General features: G+C 38.2%; 1 protein-coding gene and 1 non-coding gene across 4 annotated transcripts in view; one reads left to right on the top strand and one right to left on the bottom strand.

Moving 5' to 3' along the window:
* The window catches only part of NEBL (nebulette), a 380095-nt gene that overhangs the window by 119896 nt on the left and 243938 nt on the right, over nucleotides 1-16261 (top strand). The window lies entirely within an intron of this gene.
* Nucleotides 15691-15798, bottom strand: LOC126014564 (U6 spliceosomal RNA). The gene has a single exon (XR_007497596.1). It is a non-coding gene; the product is annotated as a U6 spliceosomal RNA (small nuclear RNA).

Here is a 16261-nt window from a genome sequence, read left to right as displayed (position 1 = left end):
GAACCATCCATTCATCCCTGGGATGAAAATCACTTGCTTATGATGTATTATATTTTTGATATGTTGCTGGATTTGGTTTGCTAAGATTTTGTTAAGGATTTTTGCATCCATGCTCATTAGTGGGATTGGACTATAGTTTTTTTCTTGGTGGTTTCTTTGTCAGCTTTGGGAATGAGTGTGACATTAGCTTCATAGAGAGTTTTAGGAAGGAGTCTGATCTTTCAATGTTTTGGAAGAGTCTAAGAATCAATGGTAGTAACTCTTTTCTGAATGCTTGATAAAATTCACCTGCAACCCCCCTGGACTTTTTATTCTTGAACAGTTTTTTAATTACTGTTTCAGTTTCCTTACTTATGATTTGTTTGTTTAGGCTTTCTACTTCCTCCTCATTAAGTATTGTGATATTATATTTTTACAGAAATGTGTCAATTTCTAGGTTATATAGCTTAACTGAGTTGTTTATAATAAGCTCTCCTGATGTTTTGGATTTCTTGGGGATCTGTTGTAATGTTTCTCTTTCATTTCTGATCTGATTTATTTGAATATTTCCCCCTTTTTCTTTTTGAGTCTTGCCAACAGTTTATTTTGTTTATTCTTTCAGAAAACCAGCTCCTGGTCTCATTAATTCTTTGTATTGTATTCTTTGTTTTTATATTGTTGATTTATGTTCTGATTTTTATAATTTTTTATTATTCCTGCATTTGGGTTCCTTTACTGTTGGTTTACCAAATGTTTAAGGTATACCTTTAAGCTATTAATTTTGTCCTTTTCTTCTTTCTTAAGGTAAGCCTGTATTGCTATGAGTTTACCCTAATTACTGCTTTTGCTGTGTCCCTTAGGTTTTGGTAATTTCTTTCTTCATTATCTCATGGAATCTCTTTATTTCTTTCTTGATTTCTTCTTTCATCCAGCTGTTGTTGAGCAGCATGTTGTTTAGTCTTCAGGTGTTAGTTATCTCCATATCTTTTTTTTATTTTTTGTTTTCTTTCTTTCTTTCTTTCTTTCTTTCTTTCTTTCTTTCTTTCTTTCTTTCTTTCTTTCTTTCTTTCTTTCTTTCTTTCTTTCTTTCTTTCTTTCTTTCTTTCTTTCTTTCTTTCTTTCTTTCTTTCTTTCTTTCTTTCTTTCTTTCTTTCTTTCTTTCTTTTTCTCTTTCTTTCTTTCTTTCTCTTTCTTTTCTCTCTCTCTTATCTTTTCTTATCTTTCTTATCTTACTTCTTTCTATCTTTCCTTTCTTTCTTTCTTTCTTTTCTATTATCTTTTTCTTTTTTTCTTTCTTTCGTTCTTTCTTTCTTTCTTTCTTTCTTTCATTCTTTCTTTTTCTTCCTTCCTTCCTTTACTTCCATCCTTCCTTCCTTCTTCCTTCCTTCCTTCCTTCCTTCCTTCCTTCCTTCCTTCCTTCCTTCCTTCCTTCCTTCCTTCCTTCCTTCCTTCCTTCCTTCCTTCCTTCCTTCCTTCCTTCCTTTCCTTCCCTTTCTTTCTTTCTTTCTTTCTTTTTTTCCTCCATATCTTTTTACAGTCAATCTTGGTCTCTATGGCACTGTGGTCTGATAGGGTGCTTGGTATAATTCTTATATTTTTAACTTTATGTAAGTTAGACTTGTGTCCTAAAATGTGGTCTAGCCTAGAGAAGGTTCCATGTGAACTTGAGAAGAATGTATAATTAGCCATTTGAGCATAAATGTCCTGAATAGATTTATTAGTCCCATTTCTTCTTGTTTCTCATTTAGAGCTCTTATGTCTTTGCCAGTGTTCTGCCTAGTGGTTCTGTATAATGATGAAATAATGTGTTGAAATCTCTCACTAATATCACATTTCTGTCCATTTGTTTCTCTAAGTTTGTGAGCAAAAGCCTTACATATTTTGCTGGCTCCACATTTTGTACATAAATGTTGATCAGAGTTAATACTTCTTGCTTTATTGTTACCCTGATCATTAAGGAGTGTCCATCTTTGTCTTAAGTTACTTCTTGAGGTTGAATGCAATTTGTTTCTGATATAAGTATGGCTGTCCTCAGCTTTTTTGTTTTTCAGTGTCTTGTATAATTCTTTTTACATTCTTTTACTCTGAATCTGTTTTATCCTGAACTTTTAAGTGTGTTCTTCTGCAGACAGAAGATGGCTGTTTTTTTTTCCTGACCCAATCCATTATTCCTGTGCCTTTTGATGAAGAGTTTAATCCACTGACACATTTAAGAAAAATATTGACAGAAAGGGCTGTTGTGTCCACTATATTTTATAGGATTGTTGCTACAGTTGGGAATTTGGTTTATGTAATTGATTTTTGAACAATTCATTTTAGGGGTCAGTTTAGTTAGCATAAATTTGATTTCCTTTTTGTTTGAGAATCTATTTCTAATTCTTCCTCCATGTAAATAAAGTTTTGCTGAGAGTGTACTCTAGGTTAAAAGTTTTTTTTTTTAATTCAGTAATATAAATATGTCATTTCACTTTTTTCTTGCCTGAATTGTTTCAAAATGGGAGATCTGGTTTGATTCTTATGTTCTTTCTTTTATACTTGGGATATTTCCTAACCCTTACTTATTTAAGAGTCCATTTATCTCTTAATTTTTGCCATTTGGATTACTATATGTCTTGGTGTTGTTTTATTAGTGTCTGCCACTCTTTGTTTGACACTTTTATTGCCTCCTGGCTTTGTATAGCAGCCTCTTTCAGAAAGTGGAAAAAGTTTTCTGCTATTATCTTCCTCATTACTTGCCCTTTCCTTTTCCTTTTTCCTCCCCTATGTCATTTCTATAATTTGATTAGATTTAAAATAATTAGAAGATTATTTTATTTGTCTCTGTTTATTAAGTACCTGACATTTTATTTCAATGTTCTGTCTCTCCTTTAATTTTTACATCTTTATCATTCTCAGCTGGTAAATTGTCAAGATTATTCTAGGTCAGTGGTCGGCAACCTTTTTTTTCAACTGAGCCAAATCTCGCCAAAATCCATGATTGAAATTTATTTTGAGAGGCCACACAGGGTGTATACTGACAGAGGCTAGGAGCAGAGTCCTGATTCCTGGAGCAGCCGCCTGGCACACAGAAGAGCCAAATTAAAAGTATAAAGAGCCACATGTGGCTTGCGAGCTGCAGGTTGCCGACCACTGTTCTAGGTGATTCTACACCTGTGTAGTTCTAACTACTATGCTTTCTAACATTTTTTTTTTACTTTTCTTTCAGTTCCATTTGTACAGATTCTCTCATCTCCTGGAAAAGTTCTTTGAGTTGGTCGAATTGATCATTTATATATTTATTAATTTTGCAGGCTAGTGATTTCTTGATCTCTATTGCTAAAACATTAAGTGTTGGTTTTTGGTCTTCATCTATAAGGCTCAGGCATTTTGGTGGACTTAGAAATTTGTCAGTATTTCTCTCCATATTCCCAACTGCAGGTATCTTTCTTAGTTTCCTCCATTGTTCTTTGCTTTTAATGGATTGTAGTGCTGTAGTTTCAGGGTGTTTAAGAAAGTGATTTATTGAACTATTTTTATAAAAGGTAGTTAGAAGTATATCTGCTTTAGAAGTTATTTTTCTTTTTCTTTTTTTTTTTTTTTGGTTTTTGGGCCACACCCGGCGGTGCTCAGGGGTTACTCCTGGCTGTTTGCTCAGAAATAGCTCCTGGCAGGCACGGGGGACCATATGGGACACCGGGATTTGAACCAACCACCTTTGGTCCTGGATCGGCTGCTTGCAAGGCAAACACCGCTGTGCTATCTCTCCGGGCCCTAGAAGTTATTTTTCTAAACAAGCAAGGTTATCTAATTATGAGAAAAATGTTTCAAACTAGATCATTTGTTTGTTCAGTTTGGTTTTGAGCTGTATATTTTTTTCTTTTTACTTTTATTTAAACACCTTGATTACATACATGATTGTGTTTGGATTTGGTCATGTAAAGTACACCACCCATCAGCAGTGCAACATTCCCATCACCGATGTCCCAAATCTCCCTCCTCCCCACCCAACCCCCGCCTATACTCTAGACAGGTTATCCATTTCCCTCATACATTCTCATTATTAGGACAGTTCAAAATGTAGTTATTTCTCTAACTAAACTCATCACTTTTTGTGGTGAGCTTCCTGAGGTGAGCTGTAACTTCTAGCCCTTCTCTCTTTTGTGTCTGAAAATTATTATTACAAGCATGTCTTTCATTTTTCTTAAAACCCATAGATGAGTGAGACCATTCTGTGTGTGTGTGTGTCTCTCTCTCTTTCTCTCTCTCTGGACTTATTTCACTCAGCATAATAGATTCAATGTACATCCAGTATAAGGGAAACTTCATTGACTTCATCTCTTCTGACAGCAGCATAATATTCCATTGTGTATATGTACCACAGTTTCTTTAGCCATTCGTCTGTTGAAGGGCATCTTGGTTGTTTCCAGAGTCTTGCTACGGTAAATAGTGCTGCAATGAATATAGGTGTAAGGAAGGGGTTTTTGTATTGTATTTTTGTGTTCCTAGGGTATATTCCTAGGAGTGGTATAGCTGGGTCATATGGGAGCTCCATTTCCAGTTTTTGGATGAATCTCCATATTGCTTTCCATAAAGGTTGAACTAGACGGCATTCCCACCAGCAGTGGATAAGAGTTCCTTTCTCTCCACATCCCCGCCAACACTGTTTATTCTCATTCTTTGTGATGTGTGCCATTCTCTGTGGTGTGAGGTGGTACCTCATAGTTGTTTTGATTTGCATCTTTCTGATGATTAGTGATGTGGAGTATTTTTTCATGTGTCTTTTGGCCATTTGTATTTCTTCTTTGTCAAAGTGTCTGTCCATTTCTTCTCCCCATTTTTTGATGGGATTAGATGTTTTTTTCTTGTAAATTTCTGTCAGTGCCTTGTATATTTTGGAGATAAGCCCCTTATCTGATGGGTATGGGGTGAATATTTCTCCCACTCAGTGGGTGGCTCTTGTATCCTGGGTGCTATTTCCTTTGAGGTGCAGAAGCTTCTCAGCTTAATATATTCTCATCAGTTAATCTCTGCTTTCACTTGCTTGAAGAGTGCAGTTTCCTCCTTAAATATGCCTGTAGTCTCAATGTCCTGGAGTGTTTTGCCTATGTGTTGTTCTATATATCTTATGATTTTGGGTCTGATATCAAGGTCTTTAATCCATTTGGATTTTACCTTCGAACATGATGTTAGCTGGGAGTCTAAGTTCAATTTTTTGCAAGTGGCTATCCAGTTGTGCCAACACCACTTGTTGAAAAGGCTTTTCCTGCTCCATTTAGGATTTCCTGCTCCTTTAACAAAAATTAGGTGATTGTATGTCTGGGGAACATTTTCTGAGTATTCAAGCCTATTCCACTGATCTGAGGGCCTGTCCTTATTCCAATACCATGCTGTTTTGATAACCATTGCTTTGTAGTAAATTTGAAAGTTGGGGAAAGTAATTCCTCCCATATTCTTTTTCCCAATGATTGCTTTAGCTATTCTAGGGTGTTTATTGTTCCAAACAAATTTCAAAAGTGCCTGATCCACTTCTTTGAAGAATGTCATGGGTATCTTTAGAAGGATTGCATTAAATCTGTATAATGCCTTGGGGAGTATTGCCATTTTGATTATGTTAATCCTGCCAATCCATGAGCAGGGTATGTGTTTCCATTTCTGTGTGTCCTTTTTTATTTCTTGGAGCAGAGTTTTATAGTTTTATTTGTATAGGTCCTCCACATTTTTAGTCAAGTTGATTCCAAGATATTTGAGTTTGTGTGGCACTATTGTGAATGGGGTTGTTTTCTTAATGTCCATTTCTTCCTTATTACTATTGGTGTATAGAAAGGCCATTGATTTTTGTGTGTTAATTTTGTAGCCTGCCACCTTGCTATATGAATCTATTGTTTCTAGAAGCTTTTTGGTAGAGTCTTTATGGTTTTCTAGGTAAAGTATCATGTCATCTGCAAACAGTGAGAGCTTGACTTCTTCCTTTCCTATCTGGATTCCCTTGATATCTTTTTCTTGCCTAATTGCTATAGCGAGTACTTTCAGTGTTATGTTGAATAGGAGTGGTGAAAGAGGACAGCCTTGTCTTGTGCCAGAATTTAGAGGGAAGGCTTTTAGTTTTTTCTTCATTGAGGATAATATTTACCACTGGCTTGTGGTAGATGGCCTTAACTATATTGAGAAAGGTTCCTTCCATTCTCATCTTGCTGAGAGTTTTCATTAAGAATGGGTGTTGGACCTTATCAAATGCTTTCTCTGCATCTATTGATATGATCATGTGATTTTTTTTCTTGTTGTTGATGTTATGTATTATGGATTTATGGATGTTAAACTAGCCTTGCATTCCTGGGATGAAACCTACTTGATCATAGTGGATAATCTTCTTAATGAGGCATTGAATCCTATTTGCCAGGATTTTGTTGAGGATCTTTGCATCAGTGATATTGGTCTGTAATTTTCTTTTTTTCATATGCATATCTGTCTGGTTTAGGTATCAAGGTGATGTTGGCTTCATAAAAGCTATTTGGAAGTGTTTCTGTTTGTTCAATTTCATGAAAGAGTCTTGCCGGGATTGGTAGTAGTTCCTCTTGGAAAGTTTGAAAGAATTCATTAGTGAATCCATCTGGGCCTGGGCTTTTGTTTTTGGGCAGACATTTGATTACCATTTTAATTTCATCAATAGTGATAAGGGTGTTTAGATATGCTACATCCTCTTCCTTCAATTGTGGAATATTATAAGAGTCTAAGAATTTATCCATTTCTTCCAGGTTCTCATTTTTAGTGGCATGGAGTTTCTCAAAGTAGTTTCTGATTACCCTTTGAATCTCTGCCATATCAGTAGTGATCTCTCCTTTTTCATTCCTAATACAAGTTATCCAGTTTCTCTCTCTCTTTCTTTGTTAGTTTTGCCAGTGGTCTATTAATCTTGTTTATTTTTTCAAAGAACCAACTTTTTCTTGATCTTTCGGATTGTGTTTTGGGTTTTCACTTCATTGATTTCTGCTCTCAGCTATGTTATTTCGTTCTGCCTCCCTATTTTTGGGTCCTTCTGTTGAGCACTTTCTAGTTCTATTAGCTGTGTCATTAGGCTACTCAGGTAAGCCCCTTCTTCCTTCCTGATGTGTGCTTGCAAAGCTATAAATTTTCCTCTCAATACTGCTTTTGCTGTGCCCCATAAGTTCTGATAGTTTGTGTCTTTATTGTCATTTGTTTCCAGGAACCTTTTGATTTCCTCCTTGATTTCATCTCAGACTCACTGGTTTTTCAGTATAAGGCTGTTTAACTTCCAGATTTTAAAGTTTTTCTTCTGTGTCCCTTTGGAATTCACAAATAATTTCAGAGCCTTGTGGTCAGCGAAGGTAGCCTGCAATATTTTTATCCTCTTGATATTATGGAGGTATGTTTTATGTGCCAGCATGTAGTCTGTCCTGGAGAATGTCCCATGTACATTGGAGAAAAATGTGTATCCAGGTTTCTGGGGATGGAGTGTCCTATATATATATCCACTAGGTCTTTTTCTTCCATTTCTCTCCTCAGGTCTAGTATATTCTTGTTGGGTTTCAGTCTGGTTGACCTATCCAATGTTGACAAAGCCGTGTTGAGGATCCCCACAATTATTTTGTTGTTATTGATATTATTTTTTAGATTTGTCAACAATTGTATTAAATATTTTGCTGGCCCCTCATTCGGTGCATATAAGTTTAGGAGAGTTATTTTTTCCTGTTCTACATACCCCTTGATTAATATAAAATGTCCATCTTTGTCCCTTACAATCTTCCTGAGTATAAAGTTTGCATTATCTGATATTAGTATCACTCCAGCTTTTTTATGGGTGTTGTTCGCTTGGATAATTTTTCTCCAGCTTTTTATTTTGAGTCTATGTATGTTCTGACTATTCAGGTGTGTTTCTTGTAGGCAGCAGAAGGTTGGATTGAGTTTTTTGATCCATTTAGCCACTCTGTGTCTCTTAACTGGTGCATTTAGTCCATTGACGTTGAGAGAAAGAATTGTCCTGGGATTTAATGCCATCTTTATATCAAAATTTGGTGTGTCTTTTGGTTAGTCTTGTATTAAATTAGGTCTTTCAGTTTTTCTCTTAAGACTGGTTTTGAGTCTGTAAAGTTTCTGAGCTGTTTTTTGTCTGTGAAACCATGTATTCTTCCATCAAACCAGTAAGTGAGTTTTGCTGGGTACAGTATTCTAGGTGAAGCATTCATTTCATTCAGTCTTGTCACAATATCCCACCACTGCTTTCTGGCCCTGAGTGTTTCTAGTGACAGGTCTGCTGTAAATCTCAAGGATGCTCCCTTGAATGTAGTTTCCCTTTTTGATCTTGCTGTTTTCAGAATTCTGTCTCTATCTGTGGGATTTGTCATTGTGACTAGGATGTGTCTTGGGGTATTTTTTCTGGGGTCTCTTTTGGTTGGTACTCTTTGAGCATGCAGGATTTGATCACTTACATTCTTTAGCTCTGGAAGTTTCTCTTTAATGATGTTCTTGACTGTTGATTCTTTCTGGAATTTTCTTCCTGGAAATTTTCTTCCTGGGTCTCTGGGACTCCAATGATTTTTAAGTTGTTTCTGTTGAGCTTATCATAGACTTCTATTTTCATTTGTTCCCATTCTTTGACTAATTTTTCCACTGTCTGTTTATTTACTTTAAGTTTTTTTTCCAATCTCTCCCAATGTATGAAATTGTTATTTATCTCATCTTCCACAGCACCAAGTCTATTCTCAGCTTCTGATACCCTGTCCCAGAGCTTATGCATTTTGTTATTCACTGCATTTACTGAGTTTTTCAGGCCGTTAGTTGACATGTTATTTCAGTTTGGAGTTTTGTGATTTTTGTCTTCATATTTTCTTGGTTTTTATTAGTTTTCTGTTCATCTCAATCCATGGTTTCTTAGAGTTCTTTGAGCATCTTCCATATTGCTTGTCTAAAGTCCTTATCTGAGAGGTTGATTAGATGGTCATTATCTGGTCATCAAAATTGTCATCTTCATTCTCTATGTCTGATGCTGGCCTGCGTTGTTTCCCCATTGTCACACTTGTATTGTGGGTTTTTCTACGTATTGTGGTGGTATTCATTGGCTAAATGATGTAGGCAGCCACACTCTTGAGGCTCCGCCCTTTCTGGATGGGTCGACTTGCCTCTAAGGGAGGGGAGTCCTCCGTGGATGAAGCCTCACACAGGATCAAATCTTAGGCCCGAGCACGCAGCAGAGAAGACAGTTCGGAGAGAAATGCTGGGCTTCAGTGATCCAGCACAGTTCTTAGTGTGATTTTTTCTTCTTGTTGCAATGGTGTTCTTTCCTTAGAAAGAGCACATGGCTGGCTGTGTAGCAACGTGGAGTGGCCGTGCTCTTCTGGAGCCTGTTTTTAGCCCACTCCCAAGAGGTTCACGTGACAGGACAGTAGACAGACACACACAGGTAGCACTCACACTTTTTCACAGTTGGGCCCCACTGGACAGGCGTAGTTTCGTAGATTTTCCCAGCCTGACATCACAAACAGGGGACCTGGCTTCTGCAAAGTACTGCTTATAGCTAGTTTTCACGTTATGGAGCAGTTCCTTGGCGTTCCCGCCCTAGAATGGGCCTCTGGGAGAGCGAGTTTTCTGGAGCCTCTTTTCAGCTCACTCCCAAGAGGTTCATGCGCAGGACAGTAGACAGACACACAGGCAGCACTCACAATTTTTCAGTCGGGCCCCACTGGGCAGGCGTAGTTTTATAGATTTTCCCAGCCTGACGTCACAAACAGGGGACCTGGCTTCTGCCTGAGCTGTATATTTTCTAAGAGAAAAAGTGCTTGATCCAGTCTGTTTGAAACTATATGATATAAATTAAAATGTCTCCAGCCAGACATGCTAGTGTCTATGAGGTTTGTGAAAAGGAGGTTTGATGGGAGGGACCAGTAGGTCCCTGTTCCTGCCCAGAAACAGACCTGAAATGGCCACAGGAGACAGATGATCAGAACTGGTAGCATAACCCAGAAGGAAGCTGAAGGAAAGCCGATGTTAGAATATTTTCCTCTGCAGTTTTTCCTAAATAAAAAAAGAAAGTCTAGTTTATAAATAAATTAACAAGATAATTCCCTTAATCATGTTTTTGAGTCTATACGCACAGAAAGAGTTGAGTTCATGTTATTTTATTGAAGAAAAAAATTAAATTTTGAAGAGTGATACCTAGTGGTTGCCCATCTTCATTGGGAAAGTTAAGAATTTAAGGAAAGGAGCTAATTTTCTTGTTAATTGTGCTTGAAAAGCACCCTTGAAGATCTTGTTCTTGTTCTTGTTGTTATTGTTATGATTGCAGGCTTTCAAGATTCTGAACGAAGGCTCCTAAATTAGTCCATTGAGTGCTGTCTTTTGGTAGATTGACAACTAGTTGGTGTTGGCCCATTTAATTGAAAACAAAAAGCAGTAAAAATGGCTCCATTATCTGTTGGATGGAAGAGTAGTATAATATGTATACAGAAATGACATATTTGAGCTTTAATCAGAACCTTTTTAAATATTAACATTGACCATATTTAGGGAAGATTATATCTCCATTTCTTTGTTTTGATTTTGGACCACATTCATCTGTGCTGTGATCTCACTCGTTGCTCTATGTTCAGGGATCACTCATGGTGAGGCTTGGTTCAATGCCAAGAATTGAACCTGGGTTGCCTGGGTGCAAGTCAAGAACTATATCTCTGGCCCCATGACTTCTGTTAGATGTAAATCTTTAGAAATGTAAGATATTCAGGAAGCATATTGCTTTCTTCCCCAACTCCTGTTTACTGAGCAGTCTTTTCCCTCTCTATATTTCTGGGAAAATTTTTTTTCCTTTTGAGCCAGAAAGACAGTATCTTTCTCTAAGAACTTAATTAAATGGTTCAATGGAGTAAACTGCTTTCCCTTTCCATGAGGTTCAATTTTCTAAGCAAGAGCAAAATCTCTGTGTGAAAGCCATTATTTTCTCTCATCAAATTTTATGTACAATGCTTATCAGGTGAAGGAGAAAACTGCCATGTGATGAGCTGTGGTCTTCAAGAGGAATCCAGGAGAGTTTTTGCTGGTCATTGTTTAACAGCTGCCATGGAGTGGGGAACAGAAGGCCTGGTTTGCAATGTTCCCTGTGTGCTGTGGTCAAAATACAACACCCTCACCCCTCAGATGGCATCAGGGAAGATGAGAGAGAAACTGGACACATTGGTGGTGGGAAATGTGCACTGGTAAAGGGTTTTATACATTGTATGACTGTAATTCAATCACGAGTAATTGTATTATGAATAACCATGGTGTTTAAATAAAAAAAGTTTTAAAGCCCCCAGCCTGACATCACAAAACCTGGAGTTGGGCGCTTATTCCATAGTAGGTTATAATTTCTATATAGAAGCAGGAGCTACAAGTTAGGCTAAGAGAAGAGGTGATAATAAAGTGCTCTAAAGTAATCAGGTAGAGGTTAGATTTGAGTAGTTATTCCACTTGATTTTATTGTCATTAATTCAACTCTAAGCTTATTAAATTTGATTTTTGAAAGTGACTGTATTTAGCTGCTTGCTAACAACAGCCCTCACAATTGAACCATCCACTCTCATGATGCAAACAGACCCTGGTGGGACAGAAACACAAGCTCACTGTGTGGTTCAAGTGCTTTGCTCAAGTGCTGGAAGGATACAGTGAGAACCTGAGTCTAGTTCTTAGCATGGGGCCACTCACTGTAGTGTACATCTAATAGCTGTGAGTTATTTTCTAGGTTCTGTGAAAACTCGGGTAGTTTTCAAAGACAAAGGAGAGGGGTAGGAGGAAAGAGCAGAGATTTTTTTTGGGGGGTGGTGGTGGTGGCAGTGGAAGAGTACTGGAGTGTTGGTGAGAGAAGTGGTGTGGTGGTGTTAATTATGCACTCATTGAGATTGGGAAGCTAAATTCCTGAAATTCCACAATATTGTAAGTCAATGACAAAATGAAAAATACCAAAGAAGTGCAAGTAAATTATTTTTAGTGTTGGTTCTTTCAGGAGAGGGAATGCTTTGTGGCTCAATGTGTAACACTAGAGTTACTTTAAATTAAGTGACTTTAAGAATGGGCCTCAGGTTGGTTCCAAGGGTCTATCAACTGAATTAGTATAACCTTTTGACTTTTCTTTTTGTTGTTGTTGTTGTTTTTAGCTGAAGCCATTTCTCATTGCCAATTCTTTTTCTCTCTTTTTCCTAATAATTGAATCTTCTCTGTTTTATTGGTGGTGTTTTATTCTCTCTTTCTGGTGCCATTGCATTTCCCTGCTAGAACATTAGACAGAGCTTTGGACCAGGGAGTATCTTTAGTTTGATAAATAAGGTGACATGTTACTCAGAGTCCAGAACTGATGATTTAAAAGGCTGCAGTGGGAGAGTGGGACTTTAGCAAGAACAACCAGTTCTTTCAAATTCAGTCAGCAAAGTGTTTAAAATCCAAATATTAGATATTAAAATAGTTGCAAATAATGTCACCTCATTTACTCAAACATTAGAATCTGCAAATTCAGGCAAAGAAAAAATCCTGTTGAAGTTTCTATATTATAAAATATTCTAATTATTTAGAAAAAAAGTCAGAACATTTTGCCGTTTCATAAGTAAACTAAATCTAGTCTAAGCCCAGAAAATTTTAATGTACAATTAATTTTTACCTTGGTGCAGTAATTTTGCATATTTATTGGATCATAATTTTGAATAATTTTGCAGAACAGGAATGTTTATGATTGATAGTAATAGGCACTTCTGCTAATTGTGGTTTTTATTAGTGGTTCTTAATATTTTTGCTTTCTAGAGTCCTCTAGAATCTAGAAATTTAGCTTCCTCTAGAATCTAGAAATCTTCCTTCCTTCCTTCCTTCCTTCCTTCCTTCCTTCCTTCCTTCCTTCCTTCCTTCCTTCCTTCCTTCCTTCCTTCCTTCCTTCCTTCCTTCCTTCCTTCCCTCCCTCCCTCCCTCCCTCCCTCCCTCCCTCCCTCCCTCCCTCCTTCCTTCCTTCCTTCCTTCCTTCCTTCCTTCCTTCCTTCCTTCCTTCCTTCCTTCCTTCCTTCCTTCCTTCCTTCCTTCCTTCCTTCCTTCCCTCCCTCCCTCCCTCCCTCCTTCCTTCCTTCCTTCCTTCCTTCCTTCCTTCCTTCCTTCCTTCCTTCCTTCCTTCCTTCCTTCCTTCCTTCCTTCCTTCCCTCCTTCCTTCCTTCCTTCCTTCCCTCCCTCCTTTCTTCCTTCCTTCCTTCCTTCCCTCCTTCCTTCCTTCCTTCCTTCCCTCCCTCCCTCCCTCCTTCCTTCCTTCCTTCCTTTCCTTCCTTCCTTCCTTCCTTCCTTCCTTCCTTCCTTCCTTTCTTCCTTCCTTCCTCCCTCCCACCCTCCCTTCCTTCCTTCCTTCCTTCCTTCCCTCCCTCCCTCCTTCCTTCCTTCCTTCCTTCCTTCCTTCCTTCCTTCCTTCCTTCCTTCCTTCCTTCCTTCCTTCCTTCCTTTCTTCCTTCCTTCCTCCCTCCCACCCTCCCTTCCTTCCTTCCTTCCTTCCTTCCTTCCCTCCCTCCCTCCCTCCTTCCTTCCTTCCTTCCTTCCTTCCTTCCTTCCTTCCTTCCTTCCTTCCTTCCTTCCTTCCTTCCCTCCCTCCCTCCCTCCTCCTCCTTCTTCCTTCCTTCCTTCCTTCCTTCCTTCCTTCCTTCCTTCCTTCCTTCCTTCCTTCCTTCCTTCCCTCCCTCCTCCTCTCCTTCCTTCCTTCCTTCCTTCCTTCCTTCCTTCCTTCCTTCCTTCCTTCCTTCCTTCCTTCCTTCCTTCCTTCCTTCGTTCCTCCTCCTCCCTCCCTCCCCTCCCTCCCTCCCTCCCTCCCTCCCTCCCTCCCTCCCTCCCTCCCTTCCTCCCTCCCTTCCTTCCTTCCTTCCTTCCTTCCTTCCTTCCTTCCTTCCTTCCTTCCTTCCTTCCTTCCTTCCTTCCTTCCTTCCTTCCTTCTGCTTTTTTGACACACTTGGCAGTACTCATGCTCAGCACTCACTCCTGGCTCTGCACTCAGGGATCATTCTTCGCAGGGCATATGGGGTGTTGGGGATATTGGGTTGGTCAAGTGCAAGGCAAACTTTTTACCGCTGTTCTAGTTCCTAGATTTCTTTATTTTCTAAAAATTATTGAGAAAGCATTGTTGTTACCATCTATTGATGTTTATCAGTTTTGCAATTAAAAGCTTTAAAATTTTTGTGTTTATTCAGTATTATCATTAAGCCTACTGTACCTTGTATTCATAAAAAATCTTATGAAAACAAAATTAATTATTATGCAAATAATCCTTATTGGAGACACATTTCCGGGGTCAGGCCCACCTAGGAGAAAATTTATTTGCTGTAAGTCTCAGCCCTGACTTAATATTTTCTTCTGTTTTGGGCCACACTGGGTGATGCTCAGGACTATGTCAGGTTTTGTGCATAGGGATCAAACTTGGTGGATGTGAGGAACCATATGGGGCCCCATATCAATATTAGGCCATGAACCAGGTATGCAAGAGACTTGCTGCATGCAGTGTATCATTACTCTTTAACAAAAAATTTAACAAAAATTGTTATTTTTTTAAATTTTTATTGTGACTGAAGTGCATTACACAGAATTATTTACAGTACATGGTGACAATGAATGAAGGGCATTCCCACCACCAATGTTGTCCTCCCTCCACTCCTGTTCCCAGCATGTCTCCCATATCTCTCTCTCTTTACCCCCCTAGAATACTAGTGTAACTGGTCTCCACTATACAGCTTGTTGTGGATTGGGTATCTATTCTGTTGTCATTGACTTTGGCTTTGGTGTTCCAGTCAAAAATTGTTATTTTTTAATTAAAAATTCAAACTCTCATTCTGGTTGGATGATGGGAACCCAATTGAAGTAAATGTGGAGTTCTTTCTTTTGAATCATACCCATTGTTTCTCAAGGCTTAATCTTGACTTTGTGCTCAGGATTGTTTTTGACTGTGTATGTGACTAATGTAAGTGCTGAGGATTGAATATAGGTCATCTGAACCTGTCTGGTGTCCCCATCTACCTCTTTTAATCCTGAAATTATGGTTCAGTTACTTGGCTCACTCCATGGCCAGGATTTGAAACTTCATCTTGCATTTATTTCTGATTCTCTAACCCAGGCTTACAGGGCTTACAAACAAAAATAAATCCTTAGTTTCCTGAAAAAGTGATAACTAGAGGAAAAGGGAATAGCAGATAGATTATATGGACATAGAAGTCTTCTAGATATTGGTAAATGGTAACTCAAACCTTAGTAATGGACATGGTATGGCCTCTGCAATAGTTGAGGTATTGCAGATGGGACCAGCTAACAAGGAGAACTTTTCACCTTTGTGGAATAAATGAATACAACAAAAACTGACCATAACAACCAAGAGGATTATAATCCATGAGTTAAGTGTCTTAGAATGTTATACTCCTCACTATAATATTTGTTAGGGGGCTGGATATCTTCCTTTTCTGAGGCCTCACAGCAGAGTGTTGATTCTCTTTATAGACTGATCTAAATGTCTCTCTGTTTACATATCTCTATACTTGTGGGAAATATCATGAATCAAGAGTAAATGGAAATGGGGAAAGGCCTGAGGACCCAGCTGTCTGAATGCAGGTCTCTGAAGAGCCTGTTGACCTGGAGGACTTTTCCAGATCTCCCTTCTATCTAGTAGCTATTTTTCTTCCTGCTAATATTTCTCTGTCTTCTAACAACATGTATTTAGGTTTTTCTCTTTTCTATTAGTGCTTCCACTTGAAAAAAAAGATATTGAATATTTTTTGGATTTATAGCCATCTTTTCATAGGGGCCATGCTAATCTTGTGTATATTGTTCCAGTTTTAGTACACAAGCTGCCAGAACTAGCTTATTTTCATCCTTTTAAATAGCTCTCTTTCTGTGTAGAGCTGTTCCTTCTCTTTTTAAAGTATTTCTGTTGAGCTTTACGTGGGAGATGCTTGGTTGATGGCTTGAATCTACCATATTGAAACAGATGTGTGCAATTTGAAAGCTATACTTTTATTTCTTTGAAAATTCTTAGTTCAGGCCTTTTAGTTTTAAATACAAGTCTTTCTTTTCTTCCTATGCCATTAACTTGTGATAAAAAAAAAAAAGGCTTGAGGCTGTACATTTTCCCTTCAGCTCCAAGGCACTGAACACAATAGCAACAAAATGACCTATTGGGTTTTAGTTTAATTATATAATCAATAGCCAGAGAAAGTGCCCTTAAAATTATTTTATTTAAGGCTGGAATCTGCCTTGGGTTACCTACATAAAGAATGTGGCTCACTTTAAGTTGCTTTAAAGAGGCAAGAGGACAGGTAGATACAGG

Source organism: Suncus etruscus, chromosome 7, assembly GCF_024139225.1.
Source record: "Suncus etruscus isolate mSunEtr1 chromosome 7, mSunEtr1.pri.cur, whole genome shotgun sequence".
Taxonomy (NCBI): Eukaryota; Metazoa; Chordata; class Mammalia; order Eulipotyphla; family Soricidae; genus Suncus; species Suncus etruscus.
This window is presented reverse-complemented; position numbering and strand designations above follow the sequence as displayed.